The sequence below is a fragment of the Crocodylus porosus genome, unplaced genomic scaffold (genome assembly GCF_001723895.1).
Source record: "Crocodylus porosus isolate Cpor-Errol unplaced genomic scaffold, CroPor_comp1, whole genome shotgun sequence".
NCBI classification, from domain to species: domain Eukaryota; kingdom Metazoa; phylum Chordata; order Crocodylia; family Crocodylidae; genus Crocodylus; species Crocodylus porosus.
Window position 1 is genome coordinate 30,558,627 of NW_017728950.1, and position 24,135 is coordinate 30,582,761.

Below are 24,135 nucleotides of genomic sequence, written 5' to 3' on the forward strand. Positions count from 1 at the left end.
TAGGTTTGCTACTCCCTTTCTTTTTTTAAATCTTAAAACATGAACTCTAAAAATGTCTTCTCACACAGGCAAACTGAAAAAAGGGCACCTTTCAGATAGTCAGCATCTTGCTAATGGAAAACAGCCACTTGTTCTACTTCTTCCTTCTCCTCCTTTTCTTCCCAATGGCCAATCAGCACTTACAGCACTATGGCACTATTTGCGTCCATCATGAACAAACTCCTGCCAATCCTGTCCTATATTAAATACAGGCCTCTTCTTATGTTGTCTGTCAACTGCTGGCAAGGCCTACCTCAAGGATGTTGTCCTGTCAACTGATGATAATAGATATTCATGATGCTTCTTGATTCTTGACTCCTCTACTCTCACCACATAGCTGATGCATGCTAACTGCAGTGTGTACACACTTGTGTTGAGGGGCTGTGCCATGTTATTTCTTAGTCCTTCACTGCTTTTCTGCCTGCTTTTTCACCTCACTGGGTCATTCACTGGTCCAACCATCTTCCTGAGGATATTATTTTCAAAGCAAATCAGTTTCTGTTTTGGGGTCATGACCGTTCAGGGTCATGCACCAAGTCTCATTCCCATAAATCACTACAGGTCTATACTACAGGTGTAATAACGGTGTTGTAGAGCTGCAATTTTATTCTTCTGGTTAGTATCTTAGGCCTAAGAAGTTTACTGCAGCTGTTTTATTTCCACTTTGGATCCTTGTAATAATTTCCCTGCTCACCTTGGTATCAGTCAATCATGATCCAAAATACTTGAATTTTTGGACCTTCTGGAAGCTATTGTTTCCCATATAAAGGTCTTGTTTTGCTCTTCCAGTTCTGTTCTTGTGAGTGACTGTGGGAGGGTGGTTCCAAGGTAGCCACCCCTCCCTGCGTCGGGACCACCTCCCGCTGGCTAAGGGTCTCTCACCTGTGGTCACACGCGTCCGACTCTCCTGCCACGACTGATTGCAATCCGGTTCAGTTTTAGAATGTCCAGCACGTGCCAGTCCAGAAGTGAGACTCCTCCCGTTCACGGGGTCCTGTCGATGAGGGCTCCACCTCCCCTACACCCTCACCTGTACCGCCAGGATGCTGACTGCCGATCTGGGCTGGTCACTTGTCAGAATAACGCTCAATACGTCCGTAAAAGAAATGCAAAGGTCAACACAAAGTTCACAGCCAGGGATTCCCTAGAGCGAGGGACGGCTTGGTCTCTCAGCCACCTTCCGCGATATTACCCTGCATGCTGGGGTGCTGGCACCCTTTCTCTGGCTCTCTTTGAGCTCTTCAGCCCTCCCCAGGGCTTCCGGAGGCCACTCAGTCCTCCTGATTATGGGCGAGGCAGTTTCACCATCTGTGAGTGCCCCCGTATTACTGTATATACGGTTCCCAGCTCTTGCCAGGTCTAGCCGCTCCCGGCCGCATCAAACAGTCTGCAGCCTCACTGGGCTGCTTGACTTGGCTCCCATGCCCCGCTGGGGTTTACCCTTACCCCAGAAGGTCCTGCTGCGTCTCAGGACGGCTCGCATCTGCCCGTGTGTGCTCCCTCCGGCATTGGCTCCTCCTCTGCCTTCTTCTGGTTCCCCTCTGCTTGCCGCCAGTGCCTCCTTTATGTCGGCCCTCTCCATCTGGGCCCCACCTTCCTCCCTGCACCTGGCAGAGGCACAAGTTTGTCCCATGCTCTCAGTCTGAGAGCAGGGCTTGAATGTGATTGCTTCGGGGTGGGGAGCTTCGGAGCCTGTCGGCTCCTTCCCTCCTTCACAGTGACCTCCGTGTATTTGGTCTTTTTACTGCTCACTGTATGCCCTACTCTCTTGGCTGTACATTCTAAAATATTATACATTCTACATAGAGTCCTTTAGTGTAGTGGCATATGATGTCCAAGTCATCTGCATACCCAAAGATATTGTGCAATGTTTTAAGTAGGACCCCTTCTTTAATTTCAATCACCAATCTAACAACTCATTCCAACACCAGTTTGAATAATAGCGGGGAAAGTACACCACCTTGTCTCAGACCCATTGTAAAGCCAAAGGCATTAAAAAGTTTTCCTTCTACTTTAACTCCCCCTTTTGTGTCTGTCAGACACACCTTAAGCACTTTATGAGCTTATTATGAAATCCAAATGTTACCACTATGTTCCAAAAGCTCTGTCTAAACATACTGTTTTAAGTCTCTTCAAAGTCTATGAACAAATATCCAAGTCATACTCTCAGCACTTTTCTACACACTGTTGTATATAGCAAAGATCTGGTCCATTGTGGATCTGCTTCTGTGAAAAACAAAGTGATAACCTCTTAAGGCACCTGACAGACATTACACTTAAGATGTCATTAGCTGTTTAATCACATTTTTAGTAGTGACCTGGCCATACATTCATTCATGCCTGGCATGGCAGGAAGCACCATTGTTGGGATCCTACATCAGATCCCAGTGCACTCACTTTTAAACTAACAAGGGTCAAGCGTCTGTATTTCCTTCTAGGTAGGGAAAAAGTTCTACTTACACCTATGGATAAAAAGGACTCCTCTTACAACATTTCTTCCCCCATTCAGTGTCCAAGAAGGCCTCAGGCCACAGCACTAATTCTAACCAAACTTACGACCGTACACAGACCTCCAAGATAGGGAATACATTTTAAGAGCCAGCAGAGGAGTACACAGGATGGGGCCAGTATTCAGAGGGTATGTCAAGTTAACAGTATTTCTTCTGCAACCCTTCTAAGATTCACTTGAAAAGCTAACACAAACAAGGACTGCATTATCTTTTCACCTTTCATCTCTGTATCTTGAAGAGAATCCCAGGGATGCAAAGAAAGCCAGTCAGCAGCACTAAGAACCAAAATCAAAGCTGGGATCCTGAAGGTCCACCAGGAGTGGGTGCAGGCCCCTTGGGCTTTCCTACTGCATGGATGAGGGCAACCTCTCTCATAAATGAGATTTCTTCACAAGGGGATTGCGGTGACATTTCTCAGGGATTCTGTAACTGTAGAGGATTCTCTGCCCCCAGATTCTTCTAAGTGCAAAAATCAGCATTAATTAATATTGGGTTTGTTAGAGCTGACACTATAAATCAGCTCACTGTCCAAAATGTTTGCAATGGTGTTTCTTGGGGAGCTCAATAAAACATGCAGCCACCAATATTCTACTCTTACACCATCGTTTCTTTCTTGAAGCTTGGAAACAAATATTCCAGGACTCTTTTTCAGTTGATGCATACACAAATGCACTCACATTACTAAAGTTGTAAGACAAAATAATTTACTTACAGTGAGAAATGTTCAGGTGTGGGCTTTTGAAATTCCCTTCTTTTTTGCCTAACTGGCAAGTTGCATGACAAATCATCCTGTTTACAACTGAAACTGCACAGTAATTGCCCGTGCAAACACAGATTTGCCATTTCAAACAGTACAAAACCTTCCTGTCCAAATAATCTACGACAACAAACAAAAGAAGACAAAATCAGATATACATAGTTCCAGGAGACTGGGAGAGGGAAATCACAGAGCAGTGGAACTGCACTTTTCTGAGTGTTCCTTATACATCTAAAAAATTGTCCTGTTAGCAAGTCATTAGTTGGCAGACTTGAATGGCTAGAGGATGCTATTTCCTTTTAAGTCAAAGGAAAGAAATATGAAGGTTTCATTTGTCTAGCAAGGCACAGGACTTCAACAGAAAACTCCCTCCCCTCATCCCCTTCATATTTACTTTGCTTTTTACTTAATACGTATGGCTTGTATAAGGGCTGATCCTGCACCATCAAAAGACAACAGGAATTTTGCCACTACCTCGAATATAAGAGTAAACCAATAATTCTTTTCAACAGGCACAGTATCAGGCTTACAATCTTCTCTGTTGGCCCATGAGTGGGCCCTCTTGTTTAGACACAACAACGCCATTTTAATCCATGTTTATATCATGAAACACTGTATGCTTCCAATTATTACGCAAAAATGTCTATTGATTTGAGAGTTGTCCAAACTCAGGTAGAACTATATTTGGACTTCTCTTTACATGAAGAAATTGTTGGTTTTGATCATTTAAATGATCTGTTTATCTGAATTGACTGGTCATGGCTAGTTCATTTTCCAGTGAAAAATGCAGTTCCATCAAAATCAAAACGTACCACCAAATAGTGTCAAAGTTACTGAAATCTTTCGCAAAGTGAAATGGGGAAGAAGTTTCAACAATATTAAAGTATTCCAATTTAACACTGTCCAAACAAAACAATTTTTAAAAGAAATCAAAACAATTTTTTCAAGGTTGTATTATCTTATGGTACAAATTAAAAATTTGTTTTATAAAAATTAAACAACATAATCAATCTGAAACAAACAATTTCTCAGGAATTTCATTCGGGGGGGGGGGGTGTCTAAATGTCCAGCTTTTGTTCTGAATATGAACAAAAAAGAAAAATGCAAAAATCTCTAAAATGTTGCAGAATGGATTTCCCATTCTCTCCTCAGCTCTCTGTTCTACACACATTCTCCCCATATAACTGCTGCTTATTAGTTCAATAATTAGAATCAGATTAAGAGCAGATCATCTTATCATTAATATACGGTACAAAATATTGACTAATTTACCTCTTCTTGAGCACGCAGCTATTTGCATCAGTCTTCCCAATTATAAATTACACTAAAAGACTAAGTCAGTCAGTCCTGGTCTGCCTAGCCTAAAAGAGCCACTGTGTTAGTGTGATTAAGGCACACCAGCTTCAGTACGCAACTGCACACAAGAGAGCTGTAGCTAGCATCACATCTTTGACTCCCAACTCAAATGACCAGATACCGACCTACAGTTGAGTCAACTGGTAGAAGCTTCCACAATAAATCCAGAGCAAGGCTCAACTTCATGCATTTGGAGCTGAAGGCAGACAATTTAACCATTTTGTCATCGTGTCCTTAGAGACCTGAACATTTCATTGTAATAGAAAATAACTGCAGTTTCAGCTGTCACTTACCAGTACTAAGCATGATTATTTGGAAGCCATTTTATGTACATTTCCAAAGGAATCATCTTTTTGGCTTAATTACAGTTTTGTAAGGACAGCAACAGGAACACAAAAAGCCCACCGCATGTATTTCATTGGTCTCTAAGGGCCCCTCTATAGGTGCAGGTAAAGACGCAATGGGATTTAATGAGTGATCTACACAATTGTACCTCCTGTCATGCCACACTTACATGGCAGAAGGCACAACTGTAGGATCTCACATTAGATCCGACTACATCTTATCGCCTATGCAGGGGAAGCAGGATCCTGAGCTCCCCTTGCACCGACAAACGAAAAGCTCCCATGGCTGGGGGATGTTGGCAGCCGTGATTCTCCGGCCCCAGGGTTTCACGCACCCCCAGGGAACTGCCTCCCCCCTCCGGGACTCAACTGGTCCTGACAGTTGCTCTGGATGAGCATACCCTCTGTTGTGGGACTCTCAGACCCAGCTGGGCATGATACACCTCTGTGGCTGAGAGCCCCATCAGTTGGCAAATTAATGTTTGACAGCAACCAGCTATAAAGTTAGTACACATTTCTGAGGTCTAACTTTATATCTGGTTGAAGATTTTTATGGCATGATAACTACTCTGTACTTGTAACTTGTCTCCAAGTTACCACACAATTAACCAGTTAATTGAGCAATACCTGTAATGTGTAGAGGAGGCCTCAGTACTATTATCCCAGCAATCAAATAAATATTTTGACATTCTCCCTGGTTTAAAGTAATAGCAGAAGGGAGCTGTGATAAGGCTTTATGTAATAAACAATATGCTAAAATTTATCACATAAACAAAATAATTTGCTTTGATTTAAAAATATTATGAATTCCTCCTGGTTTTGAAATGGCTTATAAATCAAACTCTATTCTAACCTGCACCAGCATAAATCCAGAGCAACTCCACAGAAGTCATTCCAGATTTATAACAGAGCAGAATTTGGACCCTAAAGTTATATTTACATTGTAGCCAAGTTTAGTTTGTGGCCACAACTAATCAGGGAAAATCCAGAGGGAAAAGTGGGAGCCTGGACAATTTCAGTGGAAGGCCTGCATTCTGTAACCGAGAACTCCTGCCCTCAGGCAGAAAAGGAGGTGTGACACACTGGACCCTCTAAATCTCTCCTTACTTCCATGTCGGAGAAGATTCAACCCTATGCAGAAGGCATCTACAAACACAATGCACTGCTTAGGTCCCATGGAGACCCTAGGAAGAGGGCTGAGGATGTTCAGTGACCCTACTCCACTACAGATGGGAAAATGTCATCATAAAGGGAATACATTTGGCTAAAGTCAGTGCTGACATCCACTCCCACTGAATTCCTAAGTGTTAAAATTAATTGTGAATATGATGCCACTATAGTCCAGAGAACTACAGAGGAAAGAGAGGGTCCAAATTATTTCAGTGACTTCAGAAGGACTTTAAAGGATCCAAATGTGGTATAAACAGTCTAAATTTCTTTTTATTCATAAGGCAAAGCCTTTGTCAATGATTTACAAAAAAAAAAAAAACCTACGCTGATCTTATTGTAGGGACATTTTTCCAAGCTATGTACCCAGTAAAGAATTTAGACTTACTCAACTATAAAATACTTCCTGCTTTTTCAGAGTCCCAACTTTCAGCAGAGAATAGTCAATCAGTTTAAAAGTACTAAAAGAGGGCGTGTGGAAGGAGAGAACAGACCCTGGTGTACTTGTATTCATCTGATGCTAAAATTTTTAATGATCCCAAGGGCTCCACAGAATCAGATCTGAGGGCAGTTCTATGGATGAGGAGCTGTCTTTTTTTGTTGGGTGGAGGGGGTTATACAGCTCTTAACACAGTAAGGTTCTGGTCCATAATTGAATACTCCACAATGAAGACAACAATTGTGCAGGATCAAATTCTGTAATCCATAATACCACAAAACTTCCACTGACCACAACTGAATATTTCTTGATTACAGAACAGAGAATTTGAGAGTCAAATTCCCATAAACTTCAAAGACTGAATTAATACAGAGACCTGCTTTCATTGCAACAGGCATAGATATTAAAATCAGAGGAAAAATGCTTCACTGCCTAAAAATCTAGTTAGTATTATCATGTCAAAAGCAAGCTAAGCTACAAATGCAACAGCACTTCCAGTTTCTTTATTCTGTTCAGATTTTAGTTACCACTCTATAGAGTATGTTCTGTTTTAAAAACCCAAACAAAAAAACAGCCTGCTCACGGCCAGCTGCAGTCACAGAGAAATATGTCTGCCAAAAAATGTGCATTCAGGTGGTCACATGTATACATGGCCATGAAGCTCAAAGAAACACCCCATTGGGAAATGACCCATTGTGTACTAGATAAAGATGGGCACTTCTGTTTTGCTTAAATTTGAGTGTACTCTGAATATAATCTGAACACCGCCCCGATTCGTTTTCTCCTCTTTTAGCAGTAGGGGAGTAATGTTGGGTTTCACAGAGGTACAGGAGATAGAAAAACAGTGCCTGAAATTCCTCTAACTTAAGTAGACAGCATACATGTCACACAAGCCTCACTTGCTGTTTTTAATGCAAGCATGCATCATAAGGTCTGTACTGGTGGCTGAAGGCAACAGCCCAAGCATATGTCAAGAGCCCTTCTTTACTCCCTCCTGATGCTGTGGGGGAAGGGTGCCTCTTGACAGCAATCTGAAAGGTTAGTGAACCCTGCAAACCTAATAAAACAGCTAGAAAGGCTCTCAGAACTCAATCAGTTGCTGGGTTTGCCAACCCCAATGTTAAAGTACGGTGTGGTATTGTTTTAATAAAGCAGTAGATTACTGTAAAGACAGGCTGTATTGTCAACATATAATACACTGTCAGAGCAAAGCAACACTGATGAAGTAATACACATTCTCCCAGCTTCTTTGTTAGCTGAATGATAGGAGGTGACAGAGTAGAAAAGCTTCCATAGACTGACTATTCTTCCTTTCTTTAGCTATAACAAATCATTCAGCTTCATCTTCCTCAAACACATCAACACAATGAGCCACCCTTTCTTAAATGTATTGAAACATGTCTACTTTTTACCAGGAAGAGGGCAGGGATGCATGCAGGAGGTTGATTTCAAGATCCAGCCAGGTGGAAAGATGAAGGAGTTCTCCGCTTTCAACTTATCACGCATTAGATTTGCGCATATATCACTTCCAGCAAGACAGCTGGGTCTGTTTTGCAATTCAAACATTTTTTTTTTTTTGCATCTCCTGCACAGTATGGGTAATGAAACAAAAATGGAATAAAGGCTGGATCTATGATGGGGACTAGCATCAGTTATTACTTCAGATAAGCCAGCAGTTCCACTGCTATTCCTGTATAATATGAACACAATTTACAGCAAGTCTCCCTGTTCTTTGCTTCCTAGAAAAAGAGAATGTATTTACAATACCACTGTACTTAAGGAGCATTTGTTAAGAGAAGTATAGTAGTCCTTCTACCCTGCAAGATTAAAATAGTATATCATTGCTGTCAACAAGCAGAAAATCCTGCTGTTCTTATGGAAATTCCCTCATTGATACAGGATGCCAGCAGATTTTTTTTTTTTGGTGAGCTGAAACATGAGCTATTTCATTATGTTACATACAGGTGACTCAGAGCATGGCTGCTGGATTTAGCTGACTATGCAGAGCGACATCTGGCAGAAATTCTGGACCTTTCATTGAAATCATATACTAGAATCTATTCAGCCTGTTTCTGCTCCCTCTTGTAACTTTACAAGACAGTCCTCTGCAAATGACATTACAGAAGAGCGGGATACAACCCAGAAGTAGGGGAAGGGGGGAAAAGTCTACATGTCCTGCATTTGTGTACACATAGCTGCCCAGACCAATTTAACAGTGCTTGTCTGTGCATTCATAAGACAGAGAGCTCATTACTTAACCCTCTTGGACCAAAATGTGGCTCTGATGGAACATTCAGGCTAGCAGGAATCATTTGCCCTATGTTCAGTAAATATGCTCTTAGTAAGTAAAAGGTAAACTTAGCCTTTAAAAAAACCTCAGGAGACAGTGCTTGCCTTGTCTTTGAATCCTGAGACAATCATAAATATAGGTTATTTAGGAATCAGTGTCTGTCTACGAAGTGGTTTTTAAGTCTCTGACTAGAGCTCAAAAAAAAAGAAGTATTCAGAATAAATTCAGTGGAGTCTGCACCATGAATCTGATACAGTTACATAGAAACAAAGCATGCCCAAAATTACACTCAGGCAACTTAACTGCTTCTAGCAGGGCACTGTTTGGGTGGAATCAAACCCAGACAGCCAGCAATAGCCCAGAGCAGCAACCTTTTATTTCCCCCCCATTCCTGATGAATGCCCACCCTTCATTGGACTTTAACAGTCTGCTTTAACCTCTTAATGATAGTTTGAAAGATACATAACTATATAAGGTTCTTTGGGTGGATTTGATATCTTTTATTAGACCAACTTAAACAGCTGGAAACTATTTATACTTGTTTGCCTACGTCCTTAGACCAACACAGTTACAGCCTACACACCTATAACTATATAAAAACTAATATACTATAAGGAATTGTTTATCATTAAAACTACTGGGGAAAAAACATGTCTATTAACAACCCAATCATGATTCTTCCTTGGAGTTCATTAGAAAAGCAACTAGCGTCTAAGTTTATGTAGGCCATGGGTGTCCAACTCATCTGGCCCCACAGGCCAGATGTGGGACTGGTCTACAGGCCAGATCGGGCCAATAGGCCCATGGATCCTGGACTTCCTCCCATTCATTCCATGCCAGAGCTAGCACCTGCAGTGCCTGCTCCAGGATCCGCGCTGCATGCGGCACGCCCTGGAGCAGCTGAGGTTGGCGCTGTGTGCAGCGCAGATCCCAGAATGCCCAGAGCAAGCATCCCACGTAATGCAAGCACCCCAGATTGGCTAGAATCTACCACATATCTGGGATCTGCACCACACATGATGCCCCTGGTGGTCCAGCACTGCACAGCCAGTTTGGGACCCAGTCTGCACGTGGTACCAGTGGGTGCTATGTGCAACGCTGGTCCTGGACCGGCCGGAGCTAGCACCGTGCGAGAGGCACGTCTTAAAGTGCCTGGGGCGAGTACTGTGTAGCACAGTTCCTGCAGTAGTACTATGTGTGGCACATGTCCCAACCCCTTCCCCTGGGGCTAGTAAAGGTCAATTCAGATCCAGGGCAGCACCACAGGCCAGATAACAGGGCTCTGCTGGGCAGATCTGGACCATATGTTTGACACCCCTCCTTTACTGGTATAAAGTGTCAGGATTCCACCGAACTCAGCACAGCCATGACAATTCACAACCAAGGAGGATCTGCTCAATGTCAGTAAACCTTCAGCTAGAATTACTTTCATCTCCCTGCAACTCACACCACTTTCACTCACAGTTCATTGCATTTCCCTTCCTCAAACATGACAAAGAATGCTTTGCATCCAAAAGCCTGCCAGACTTTATTCCAACCACAATAAAAGATACAACCCCCCAAAATCCTCACTGCTCATATACTTCCTAGACCAGTGAGACTAGTGGTTCTCAACCTCTTTTGTACCAGGACCCATTTGTAAACTTCAATGGCCAGTCCTTGACCCCCCTGCCCCCAGTGTGCGTGTGTGTGGGGGGGAGAGGAGGGGAAGGGTATTTGAGGGGAGGAGGAAGAGAGGGAACTCTGACAGCCTGCAAGGGAAACGTCACAGTTCCCATGTTTTTCTTTCTAAAGAAGAACCGATTTTTAAAGTTTGTTGATCCATTTTTAATGTTTGTTTGCGACCCTTTCATATATTCTTACAACCCATTTTTGGGTTGCAACCCACAGGTTGAAAAACACTGTCCTGGACCAATGTCACTTTAACACTACATTTCCCCTGTTGTTGGCTAACAAGCATTTGTTTTCCTACTATCACCCTAAGTATACATTTTTTAAGCTAGAAAAAAATGAAGGCAGCAAAAAAAGGAAGCAAATAATGGCAAAGGTTATGAACCCCATTTGAAATAAGCAGTTATAGACTTGGTTGATTTCTACTTGGATACACTAGTAACAATCTGGAGCTCTGATGGGGTAAATCCAGGGTAAAGAGAAAGCACAATCTGGCCTGAAGCGAGTACTGTGGATTTACATGAGTGCAATGCAAAAGGAAAGTCTACCCTAACACTTCAGTGGACTGTAAATTAGGAGTTTTCAGTCACAACCTGGATTAAATCATGGCAGTATTTTAGGATTAAATTTTCAAAGCTGCCTAAAGGAGTTGGAAAAGTACAATTCCTTTCATGTTAACAGAGACTGGCATCCAAAAACTCTCAGCCTGGAAGCATATATTGTCTAGTTAAGCAGTTAATTAGGACAGGATGTCATACGTGTGATAATATTCATGCTACACTATGAAACGCTGAGTTGTGTTTCTTAAACCCTAAGAGAGGCTCATGTCTGCTATACTGTAAGTGCTAAGCTCCACATAAACAGTGCAGCTCCTGACAAAAACTTGCAGGGATCAAAATAAAGACTACAAAACAAAACAAAGACAGAAACCAGAGGACCAGGGGTACCTACATGTCATCAGTAGCCAGCACTGTGATTTTAGTAGGCATGTGCCCCCAGCTGGGAAAAGTCTTCTCTGACCAAACCAGGTCTGGTCTGCAGAAACGGCAGCACAGCTTCAGGCCGCGCTAGGGGACCTGGCAATGGAACTGACAAAAGCCTGGCCATTTTCCAGGTAGCCTGTCTCTGACTCAATTTCTGCTCAGTGTTGAAAGATCAGAACACCAAGTTTTGCTCTGAATGCCAATCACCCCACAGGGTTGTTGGCACAGCCAGGAATCACCAGATGCAAGAATATCCTAACCATGCCTCCTTTTGACAGGCCAACCCATCAATGCAGTAACTGGGCATAAAGCAGAAAATCAAGTGGTCGCTATCTACCCAACATTTCTAGGTTTAGAACAGCTTTATGCCTCTCTGATCCTTCCTCATATACCAGGCTCTCTGGGGTCACTAACCGACAATTATTGGTTGAATTTACTTCTGTGTACAGATCTGCAGAGGTTACGTGGCTCTCTCTACGCCTTTGCAACTGTACCTTTGTGTGGAGCTAGCAGGAATGTGCCAATGGAACATTTTTTGGAAGGAAATGTTCTTGTTGACACTCAAAAGATAGGTTAGACAAAATCTCTTTTAAAAAGTTCTAAAAATTGAGACATCCTATTCTTACATGTCAAAATGAAAAAGTATATTTCAATCAAGTGGTCCTTTTTACTATGACATTTTAGTTCATTTGTACTTGAAAGAAGGAAAAACACTGAAAAAGTTCAAAACTGAAACAAAGCATATCAGTTGATAAAATATGACTTTCATTATCAGTTTAAGGAAAATAAACGATCTGGACTTTTTCCTTGCTTTAGGACAAGAAAAATATTGCAGTCTAGAAAGCTTTTGCAGGATAGGAATGCTATTTCCTGCCCAGCTCTACAGCTGATCCTAAGTCAACTTCTAGATATCAAGATAACCATTTAACATGATGTCTGGGAGCAAATTCAAAGCAGTGTCAATTGGAGACCCTTCATAATTTATTTCCTGTGTTGGGGTAGGAGAGTCAGTGCATCCCACAGCACAAGTTACTACTGCCTCATAGCCTGCTGGAAGAAGCTTGGAACATTTTAGTTTGGGGTGGAAATTCCAGGACAAAACACTGTGGAATGACACGTATCCTACCTCTACAGGTAGAGGACTGAGGAAGGGAAGGACTGGATAGGCAGACCTGTAATTAGACCTTAGTAAACAATTCTTGGGATAATAAGGAAGTCCTCTTCCATAGCTGTGTTGATTCTGCAGACCTGGCATTAGTGGTTTTTCAAACAAAGGCCTTTGCACTTCTTCCCATACTTTCCATATATTTTGGATCAACTCACTATAAAAAGTCCCCCAAACCATTTATTAACATCTTTAAACCTCTCTTTTGTGATGGTGCCTAGAAAGGAACTTAACAGTGGTTAGGTCACTAAACTGCTGAAGCCAATGACTATCACTGAGAGCTCTTATCTGTAGCCCAGCCCACAAGACACAAACACTTCTGTTGCAAAGACAACACTTGCGCAACACCCACCTCAATTATCTAAAAACTGCATTCACCCAACAAGCTCTGTCAGAGAAATGGACTGCAACTTTGAATTAGCTACACAAAAACCCAACATAAACCTACTGCAATGCCAAAAGACCCCAGGGATATGCAGCTGATGGGGACTGTGAGATCCCAGTCCATCCTAGAACCTATAAGAGAGGTCATCAAGTAATTACAACCTTTGGAGAAGTCTACCAAACTTGGGGCCTCTCTCAACATTGAGAAGACTAAAGTGCTCTATCAGCCTTGAATCGGCCACAAATGTGAACCCCCCCCCCCCAACTCCCTAAATTAGCATTGAGGGAAAGAACTTGGAGATAGTCAAGCATTTTCCATACTTCAGTAGCCACTGGTCTCAGAGAATGAACACTGATGAGGAGATCCAGCACGCAAGTGCCTCCTTTGGGAAACCAGTTCAGTGCGTCTTTATTCATCATGATCTCCAGAAGGACACCAAGATTCAGGACTACATTTGTAGTCATCATCCCCACTCTCCTCCACAGATGTGAAACACGGGTGACGTACCATCATCATCACAAGGGCCTGAAGAGGCACTGCTAACAAAATCTCCAGAAAATCCTCCACATTAAATGGTAAGATCGCTGCACAGACATCTGAAGCTACGTTAACAGCGTTGAGCTGATGCTCCTCAAGCACCAACTTCACTGGACCAGACACTGTGTGCAGATGCCAGACACTACTCCTAAAACAAGTGCTCTATTCCCAGCTTAGTAATGACCTGAGATCTTGTACTCTAATTATGAACTCTACCGCTAACTGCCATCCTGGTGTCGACAAGAACATGTACATGACAGCAGAATCCTGTATTTTCCTACTACACATGAAATGGTACATTACAGTTAGTAGCAAAACTCCCACCAGTTTCAATGGGATCAGAATTTCATCCCAGCGGCAAAAAAGTTTTATGTTACAAAGGATTTGGCCTTTGATGAAGTAAACTTGTTCAATGTGGCTTAGCCCTCACAGACCAGACCTTAGCTATTAAGGTTCATGTAATTATAAGAGTACTGATGCCTTTGGAACAGGAGAGGCCAGTGTTACCTTTATTAGTAGGGACCTACTTAGATTGTGGTTTCATGATTTTCGCGGAAGCTGTGAAAACCGGCAGTTTCCACGATCACCACAAAAATGGAATTTCCCACAATTTTGTACAGAAATCGCCTGAAAAAAAAAAAAAAAGTGCTTACCCAAATGCAAAAAAAAAAAGCATGGTAATCCCTGCAAGCACAGAGCATGCGACTTGAGAGAGAGCTACCGAGAGGCTTAGCTAGTGATGCCGACTCAGTGAAGGTGCCGGTCAGGAAAACAAAAGGCTTCAGCACCATTTTTAAGTCAGATGCAATGCTGCAGTCTGAAGATGATGAATGAAAAGAAATACAAGAAAGCTACAAACATTTCAACTCAGGATCGTGTAGGAACCTCGCATGCCAATGGTGGCAAGTTATTTTGTTCTTCGTGGAGCATGACTCTGGATGTGTTGAGTTAAAACAACATTGATCGGTATTTAGAGGCCGCATAAAAGCAAAAGACTGCTGCAGAGGCTGAAGGTCAGAGCAAGAAACAAGTGCCCATGTCCTTGATCTTTAACAGAACTACTGAAAGCAGTCCGACAAGAAAAGAGGCTAGTGGAGGCGCTACTGGAGCTACTGGTGGCCAACTAGTGGAGACTGATGGATTTGTGCTAGTGGAGGTATTCACACAGCCACCAACGTTCCTTTGGAGAAATCTGATAATCCTAAATTAAAGGACTATGTGACAGAGTGGCCTGGGGTGAAAATAACCGCATGCACACCCTTCCCCTCACTTGGAAGGGGTACGGGATCCTCTGGGCCGGAGCAGGGCCCCAAGAGCAGGGCTGGCCGGCTCGGAGCTGGGTCTCACTTCTGGCTGCACCGGGGAGAGCAGCTCAGTCAGGAACCAGGGGTGGGGACACTTGCTGGGGCGAGCCAGACTCTCATGTGGGGGCAGAGCCAGCCAGGCATGTCTCCCCTGATGACAGGCAGCAAGCAGGCTGCTGCAGGCACAGTTATTAACCCTGCAGGGAGCACAAGCTACAGCTGTGCAGCAGAGCTGAAACTGGATTGGCAATGGCAATCAGATGGACTCCTTAAGAAGCCCCAGCAGTTGAGCCACAGGGGAACACAGACAGCAGCATATGCGGATCAACAGACATGTGAGGAGCAGCAGAGCTGCTCACCTTTCATCACGCTAATTCGTAATGGACTGCCAGGCATCCCCGGGGCAAAACCCAGCACCTCTGAGCACAGAGCAAGGCATGTGTGAGACTCTATGAAAGGCTGACTATGATTATTTGATAAGGACTGAAGGCTGTGCAGCAATATCTGCACAGAGGCTGAGGCGGGCATGCATGGGTCAGAGGAGCTCCCAGTTTGTTCCCTAATACCCAAAATCTGATGCAGCCAGCAATGAGAGCGAGCAGCCCATGTGGGTTCCCCACTTAAAATGATGGGATAACCCCTGGAAAAACCATCACCTCCCTAATCTGTATTACACCAAAGTTGTGGTGGGTGAAATTGCAAGTACCGGGATGCCCTAATCTTCTGAGGGGCAAAAGCAGATGGAGACTATGTTGTGCAGAGTCGACTACATATAACCACCAAGATGCCTTCTTCTTTAAAAAGAAGAAAGTTGAAGATGGCTCGGTCACAGACTATTTGACTACGTGTGCCAAATGCTAGATGTTTCCTGTGTGAACAAGCTTCACCAAGATCATCTACCAGGAGTAACTGCTTCACATGTTCAGGTCAACTGATATTCTGCCAGTGCAGATTTTGTAAATCTCGACTGTAGCAGACAAAGCAACAGATGCCCAACATAACTATGTTCTGCATATCTTGTTAGTACCTGGGACCTGGACAGACTATCAACTTCCAGTTTTTCAAACAGAGCTGGTTCACCTCATATATGTGACATTTTCTACCATGGCACAAGCTCTAGTGAAGGCTGTTATAAACTATGGCTTAGAATTTAACAAGACCCCAGCATTTCTGTCTGATAATGCAAAGTAGATGTGCAAAGTTTGCTCTGATGTGCTGCATGGAATGAGGCCTGATGCAATTCATGTCACAAGTTATACACGCATCCTTTCTTTAATAAGTGACATCTGGTGCACATTTTCCTTATGTGGATAGCCTGGTTTCCTCTTTTATAAAAGTGTTCAGACAGACACTGTCCAAGCCATAGGCTTCGATACAGTAAGTCCATTGCCAATCAAAGCAGGGCTCTACATGCTAGTGTATCACTTCCACCAGAGCCAGTGCTTAACAAGGTGGAATTTGTGGTTTAACATAGTTCATTACCTTGCTGTGACCATTGGGCTTCGAGCATCCATTCTCAAACAGCCTTCGCCCAGGTGGTGGGCGTCGGGCGTTCTCTAGGTTGGCGTCTTTGGCCAAGCAAGTGTCTCCTCCATGACTCGCCTTCCCCGCCCTCTCCTGCCATGACTTGTTGGTTCTTCAGTGGACGGGGTCAGCCATCTGGTTTGCTCGGTGGCCCGCAGTTCGCCCAGAGGTCATTCACAGGGCTCCGCCACCCCTACACCCCGGCCTCACTCCACCTCACGTGCGTTGTTCCTCCGTTGGCCTCAGCCCCTTCTCTGGAGTCGCGCCCTTCTGCCAGCCACCTGCTATGACTGTTCGCCAAAACGGGACCTGTCCTCTCAGTTCCGCCCCTACCACGCCTTTCTTATTCTTCCAGGCCCTTCTCCCAGGGAAACAAAGAAAATCTCCGAGGCTCTCCCCTCAGCCCTGATACACAGGGAAACTCAAAAAAGGTGTCCCCTCCTCAACCCCTTCACATGGGGGAAACAGAAAGACAAATCAAAGGAACCTTAAATGCAGGGCCACTCCTTGGCATGACTACATGCCGCTTCTTCACTTCTCTCCCCACCCCCCCCATTCCAGCTCAGGGACTCTCCTCCTGTCATCGGTGGTCCCTGGGATTTCCTCCCGCTCCACCGCTGCCCTGGCCGAAAATGGCAGCGATACCTGCCCCAACTGTGACCACCCCAGGGCTCCTCTCAGGGTACTTCCATCCAGCATGTTTTCCCTCTTGCCCTGGCCGCTCTGACACTCCCACCTGGGATCCTGCCGAGTCTCCAGTTTGTCCCTGGATCCTCATTCGGGTCTGGGGTCCCTGCTGCCTGACAGCCTTCTGTCCCTGGCTCTCAGCGGGTCACCCTGCTCCCGTCCACTCCCGGTTCGCCGGGTTCTATAAGACCCATGGTAGGGGTCTCCTCCCTTCCACAGGCCAGCTGGGGTCCTTTTTCCCCGCCTCTCCCTCTCTGCAGCATCAGCCGCCGTTTTTATCTTTGCCAGCCGGCACTCAGGGCTGACATTACCAGCCAGCATAAACAGGTAGCTGACGAGCTGTGCGGACTCTTCCTTCCGCCCCTGCTGCGCTGTACCTCCTGCTGTGGGTAAGTGCTTGTTGTTATCTTTTGCATGTCCCTTCCTGGGACACATGCAAAAGATATGAAGTAATACTAGAAATTTGTGTGCGAGGAGCTTCAAATCATACCAAGCACATAGTGCATGCTTAAACTGCACTCTCTCTTAAGACAGGGCGACACTGAAGATCAAGTTAAGTTTGTGGCTGAAAATGTAATATGGTTCATGGAGCTTCTAACATGGTTTGAAAGTCAGCGGGCTTTGATCCACCAAGCACACCACAAGCTGGCCCAGCTTATGAAATCCAAAGACACATGACATCACAATGACTTTCAAACTATCAACACAAAAACTAGAGGAGACAAGAACTGTTCCAGGCAATAACTATAAAGTTGAATCAGTATTACAAGTACTATCAGTCACTACCACCACAGTTTAAACAATTGTCTGCCTCCTTTTTTTTTTAAGTGCTGTTCATATTTTTTACCCCAATCTGGTGCCTTTTCTGAGTTTTGATCTTCAACTATTGAAATCAACCCCTGGATGACAGAAAGGGCATGACAAGAAACATGCTGCTTATGTGAACTTTGTCAAAGAGCACCAGATGTCTTTGATCAGAAACAGACTTCCAAAACAGTCATAGTCAGTTTCCACATCTCTACAACTTGACAAAACACTGCCTTACTAATCCAAACCAATTCAGTGGATACAGAATGTGCCAGCTCAGTGTATGGACGAGTGTGCATAGTGGAGAGACACAGGATGTCAGCTGCAACTGCTGGTAGGTGCTGCATGCTAGCATTTAACAACTAACATGATTTATTTCCCTCAAGGTTAGTATTATTTATTACTGCTAAACTTTTTGTAGAAAACTAATAATAAATTATGATACTAGTTACAATTCACATCATGTATAAATTTATATTCTTATTATATTTCAATTTAGATCTGAATGTAAAACTTAGATTTATAATAATGCAGTAATTTGATATCTCTGTGGCCTTTGCTACTTAATTATGCTGCAGTTTTTACCTCTTGGACAAATCAGCAATAAGGGGTGGGGCTACTGGGTCCCCTTGGCCAATTAGTGACGAGGAGGGGGCTCACCATGAAGACTGTGAAACTGGCTCTGTGCACAGAGAGCAGCTTGCGAAAATCCCTTTCTCTCACCGCAGTTTAGGTACCTCCCTATTATTAGCTACGTCTGTTAGGCCAATTCACTGATCCCTTAAGCAAGTGGTTTTCAACCTTTTTTTTTTTTAAATTTGTGGACCTCTAAAAAATTCTGAATGGAGATGCAGGCCCCTTTGAAAATTTTCAATGAAAATGAAGACACCTTTGAATTTAAGTGGGGGTTATTCCCATACTTTTTGATTGATCATAGTCATCTTCTACAAACCCCTCAGACATAGTCTGTGGACCTCAGGGGTCTACGGATCACAGGTTGAAAGCCACTGCCTTAGGAGGTTGCTACTTTTCAAGAGCTCCAGAGCAGCAGACAGGAGTGGAGAGGAGGAGACAAAAATACTTTGTAGAACTCTTAGAAATCCTGAAGGAGGGCCTTTGATCCTGGAGACTGACAAACTTTCCAGAGGCCATAGACTTAAAAGTTTGTTAAACAACTTCTGTCGTTTCCTTTTGTTCTTGATTCAGCTTCCTGAAGAGTTAAAAGCCAACTTGCTCTTCAAAAATATTCCAAATACCTTTGATGGGTGAGGTGACATTGCTTGCAAGGACAGAACTAATCACTAATTAGAATTTCCATGTATGGAATCACTAAGGCAAACATACTTGTTTTTTACTGTCCCTTTTATTCCTGTTAGCTAGAAACACGTCTTTAAAAAAAAACAAACTAAAAATGTCTTTTAAAAAAAAGTCTCTTAAAAAAACCCCATGAGGATACCTTCAATGCAGATAGAACCACGCTACTCAATTTTGTTTAATTTCACAAAAGAACTGTGCATTTATACGAGAAAACGAAGAGTAATGGGAGCTATTTGTGCACAGTAGAAGACAAAATTTGACCCTGTATGATTTCGCTGTCCAGAGAACTGCCTGTAAATTTCCCTGCAACAAACAAAGCAACAGCTGTTATGATATTCCTCATTTGACCTTGTGCTCTCTGAGGCTTAGAAAGCTTGTATTACTCTGATAGATTCTGGGTGAAATCAATGGCAAGACTCCATCTGACATCAATAGAACCAAGACTTCACCTTAAATATTCACACTATAGCACTGTACCTTCCTTACCTCCTAATAGCACTGTTTTTAGAACTAAGGAGCTGTTTAGCCCATTGATAGTTAGGGTTGTGTTCATGACAACTCTTTACTCAACATTAAGAAAAAGAGTCCACAACGCAAGCGCGTAGAGAACCTTGTTTAAACACAATAATAGGGAATAAACAAAAGGTCAAGCAAGCCCCAGTAGATCAGATGGCACAAATTCAAGACAAACCCATCTCCCAAGCCAAACTTAGCAGGGTACTAAAAGCAAGCTGTACAAATAAACTACTCACATGCCTAATTATGGTAAAGAAAAAGAACATTAAAATGACATCGCCTTATATAGCATGTTCTTCTGCTCCATAAATATGTAAAATATATAGAGTCGCTTTTTCAATGAAGTATTTAAACCCATAGAGAACATTAAACATGTGCCAGTGTGCCACTGTCTTTTCCACAGGACTCAAGAAAGGGCTTTAAATTAAACTATGTGCTTAAGTGCTTTGCTAAGTCAGGGCCATGCTTTGCATATGAAATTTTATGCAACTGTGCAGAAATAAGGATAATTATTTTCATTATGCAGTAGGATCTTATTTCATACACATAAAAGTGCCCATACATGGGTGTATTTAAAAAAAGAAAAAAAAACCAACTATTTCTTTTCACAGGCTTACTCCTGTCAAATGAAAGTTATTGGGCCTGGTTCTCCTTCAGATCCAAACTGTTCACCTTCAACTGGTTATTACGCTGCAGCCTATCACTAAAAAATATGATACAACACAAAAAGGGAACACATGGACCAAAAGCCTATCAATAAAGATTGGGCATGACAAGGCCTGGCTTGGGATTGGTGAGCAAGAGTGGGTGACCAGTACTTACTTCATAAGATTACCATGCCTGCACAGAATATTTATATTTCTTAAGACTGGGAATTTTGGGAGAAGAAAAAAAAGCATTAGCAGTTGCTAAGTTCCAAACCAGTTTTAACTGTATTTGCCATAGCAACAAGCCAATCTTAGTATGATTATCACTAATGCTAATTAATAATGCTCTTAGCAGTAAGGAACTTATCAGGTATGTGTAAAATAAAAATTTGTAGGGTGAGATGTTAAAATAGGCATTGCAACTCTGGTGATAGTATAGAGAGTATCTGAAGGTCATCATTAGAAGCCCAGATCAGGGAAGAGATACAATAACAGGCACTTGGTTGACATCCTGACTGTCATCACTCCACAGAATGATGGTGGAGAGAGGAACTTCTTGCATCTTATTGTAATTCTTTCATCTTCAGATTTGCACTTACAATATTTATTTGGGTTTTTAATGAAGACCTGCATTTTGGTTACTAGCTACCCTTTGCTGACTGCTGTCAACATAATACTTCTGCAGTCCCTAGTGTAGACCTAACAAAACACTAGGTTTAAAAACGTAAGAGATGCAATACTGGGTAAGACCACAAATCCATTGAGCCCTGTATTCTGTATCTCACAGTGGCACAGAGGATACTAAGGGAAGAGTATCTCAACTGATCTATCCCCTACCCCTCTTTCCTTACAGCTTCCAGCATTTAGATTAAATCCACTGGAGAATATAGTACCAGGTAAAAAGAATTATGTGTATATGCATACTGCACCAAACTGTATTCTTTAATAGGCACAGTTTCAACCCATTTAAAGTGAACCATCCAAATCCATATTCACATACCTAATAAAAGAGGTCTGATTTTCGGTGATACTCAACATCTGTAGCCGACTTCTGTAAAACATGAGGATGCTCAGCAACTCTGAGAATCTAACTGTGAGGTTAGGCTGAAGTACCCAAGGTTTAAATTTTGTGATGCCTCTACAGTTGGGTTCCACTGTAGTAGCCATTATTATTTTGAATTATCTATTCCAGGGGTTCTCAATCCCCCGGCTGTGGCCCAGTGCCAGGACACAGCAGGTCGGCAGCCAGTCTGCAGTATGGTCAGCTGCCGGACCAGAAGTGGCCACAGACCAGCAAACTGCAGCCCCCTGGAGCCGGGCAGAGAGGCCATAGCTCCTGCAGGGCATGCAGCAGTGCAGGGTTTCCTTACCTGTCTTCCAGACATGGTCAGCTGTGACTGCTGGGCTGTGGTTTGCCGGGCCACAGCATAAAAACTTTGGGAACTCCTGATCTATTCCATTTATGTTTCTTATACGTAAATATTATACTTTGGGTGACGGGTTCAAGGATAGTTTCTTTTGCTATAACACCAGAAATTTTATTACTATTATTAGAGATGTAACATTCTGTGACTTTTCTAGGAATCTGCCTGAGGAAACTCCTGATGCTCTCTAAGAAACCCCTGATGCTCTCCAAGACACTGCTGGGAAATAGAATTTTTTTCCTGATCTGGCAACAATTGTTTCTGGATTGTGTTTAGATAGTGCATTAATTACCGACACTAAGGGCTGAGTGAATAATTTGCATAAATAACCCTGAATTTAGCCTTTTCTTTTCCTGCTGGATAGAATGTCTGGCTTTTACACAGACATACCAACCAAGGCAAAAATCATGAATACAAAGAGAGGACTATGGTAATTTTAAATACAAGAGTCCATAATTAATTTGAATTAAATTAATATCATATGCAAACATAAAGGTTTTAAGAATAATGCAAGACAAAAAAAAGACTAAAAGTATACACTTTACTTGCCATAATACACAAACATGTTTTGCAAGCTATAAAGGACTCTGGGCTTTATTTAAAAAATAAGCCAAAAGAAAAAACTAGATAGATATTTTTTTAAAGATCTGAACTGTTCAAAGCCTTGTAAAATATGGAGATAAAACATCATTTTTCAAAAGTTCATATTTAGGTATTATTTAAATCCAAAAACATAATATAGTAAAAGCTGTTTTCTCTCCTTGTGTCATTAGCATCTCAATATGGAACTCTGCACCAGCATCTTAACACTGCAGCATTTTATGCTATCACTTGCTACTGGAAGTTTTTTTCCTGGTTCTTTTGTTTGAAAATACTATGCTTGCTTCTGTAGTATCATGCAAGGGTTCTAAGTCTCTCTCTACTGCACTTGTTATTGTAATGGCTGAGCACTTAGAGTCAGCCTCCTTCAATAAATAGTACAGAATTAGACTGTTATATTAGACCAGACAATTCAAGTCTATATCTGGTGGGATTTTCAAAAGCACTCAGTGTTGGCTCAACTCTGCTCCCACTGACATCAGTAGGAGTCTTACTATTAACTAGAATGGCAGAAGGCTTAGGCCAAGGCTGAAGGCTTTTGAAAATCCCACCCATGAAGCACCAATTCACATTCAAGTCACATCTACCTGCTTTTCAGCACTTAAGCCCCCAAAGCATTCTATACCAGTGCATTGTTCATTTAATCATTAGATCTTCATTGTTGTCAAAAGTACATGTGTTATATGCATTCCTATAATTCTGGATTCTATAACAATAGGCTAAACAAACAGATTACAGCCCATCCCTCTGAAAAGCTAGCCCCTAATGCCGATTTATTAATGCACAACAGTCAGGTGAATCTTACATCAACAATCACATTGGAACGTAGCAATTTTCTTTTCAAAATTTGGTCTCAAATATTAAAAATGAATGTAGGGCTTGTGCAAAGAAGCAAGTTCCAGTCTGAAGGTTGCAATCTATGTTATAAACTGGGTTGAATCAGGGACATAAATTGTCCAACAGCATACATCTTTCAGCTAGGTTCATATTAAGTTTAGCTTACACTGAGTGCACCTAGAAAAGATGCATTAGCACATCTACTGCGCATTAGCATGGCTTTTGCCACGAAGTAGTCTACTGCATATTAGCGTCACTTAAAAAATGTGCACCAGCGCTACTACGCAATAGCGCCTTTTACGTCTCATTAAGTTAGTACCTGTCATTACAGGTAGTAACTTAATGCACCATATTTACAGTGCATTAGTGCATGTGTAGATGTGTCCACTGATGAATCTCTGAGATTTATTAAAGGGAAAGATAAAGAGGAGTTGCAACTGCATGGTCCACAGTTGGTCATATACTAAGACCAGAACTACTCCCACTAATCCAAATATCCTCATATTACACCTCTCCACAACACCCTATGCCAGTGGTTCTCAACCAATGGGTGGCAATCCAAAAGTAGGTCACAAGAATATTTGAAACGGTCACAAGTAAGTCCAAGAAAAATGCAGGAAAGCATGGATTTCCCTTTGCGGGTTGGTAGCATTTCAGCCTGCAAGGAGCTGCTTGGAGCAATTGGAATCAGTGGGCACAAGCGTGTCTGCACGTGCACATGAACATGGCTGGCATGCAGGCAAGCAAAGCCATGCGACTAACCCAAGCAGCTGGATGTAGGTATGTCTATGGGGAGTGGAGGTTGGAGATGCAAGGCAGGGGGACTGTC

General features: G+C 42.7%; 1 protein-coding gene and 1 long non-coding RNA gene across 2 annotated transcripts in view; one reads left to right on the forward strand and one right to left on the reverse strand.

The window, feature by feature from the left end:
* The window catches only part of PLPPR1 (phospholipid phosphatase related 1), a 242,469-nt gene that overhangs the window by 180,671 nt on the left and 37,663 nt on the right, over window positions 1-24,135 (reverse strand). The gene's annotated exons all lie outside the window — the stretch shown is intronic.
* LOC109323500 lies at window positions 6,336-16,434 on the forward strand. The gene is made up of 3 exons (XR_002104683.1): window positions 6,336-6,345; window positions 14,795-14,799; window positions 16,330-16,434. It is a non-coding gene; the product is annotated as an uncharacterized LOC109323500 (long non-coding RNA).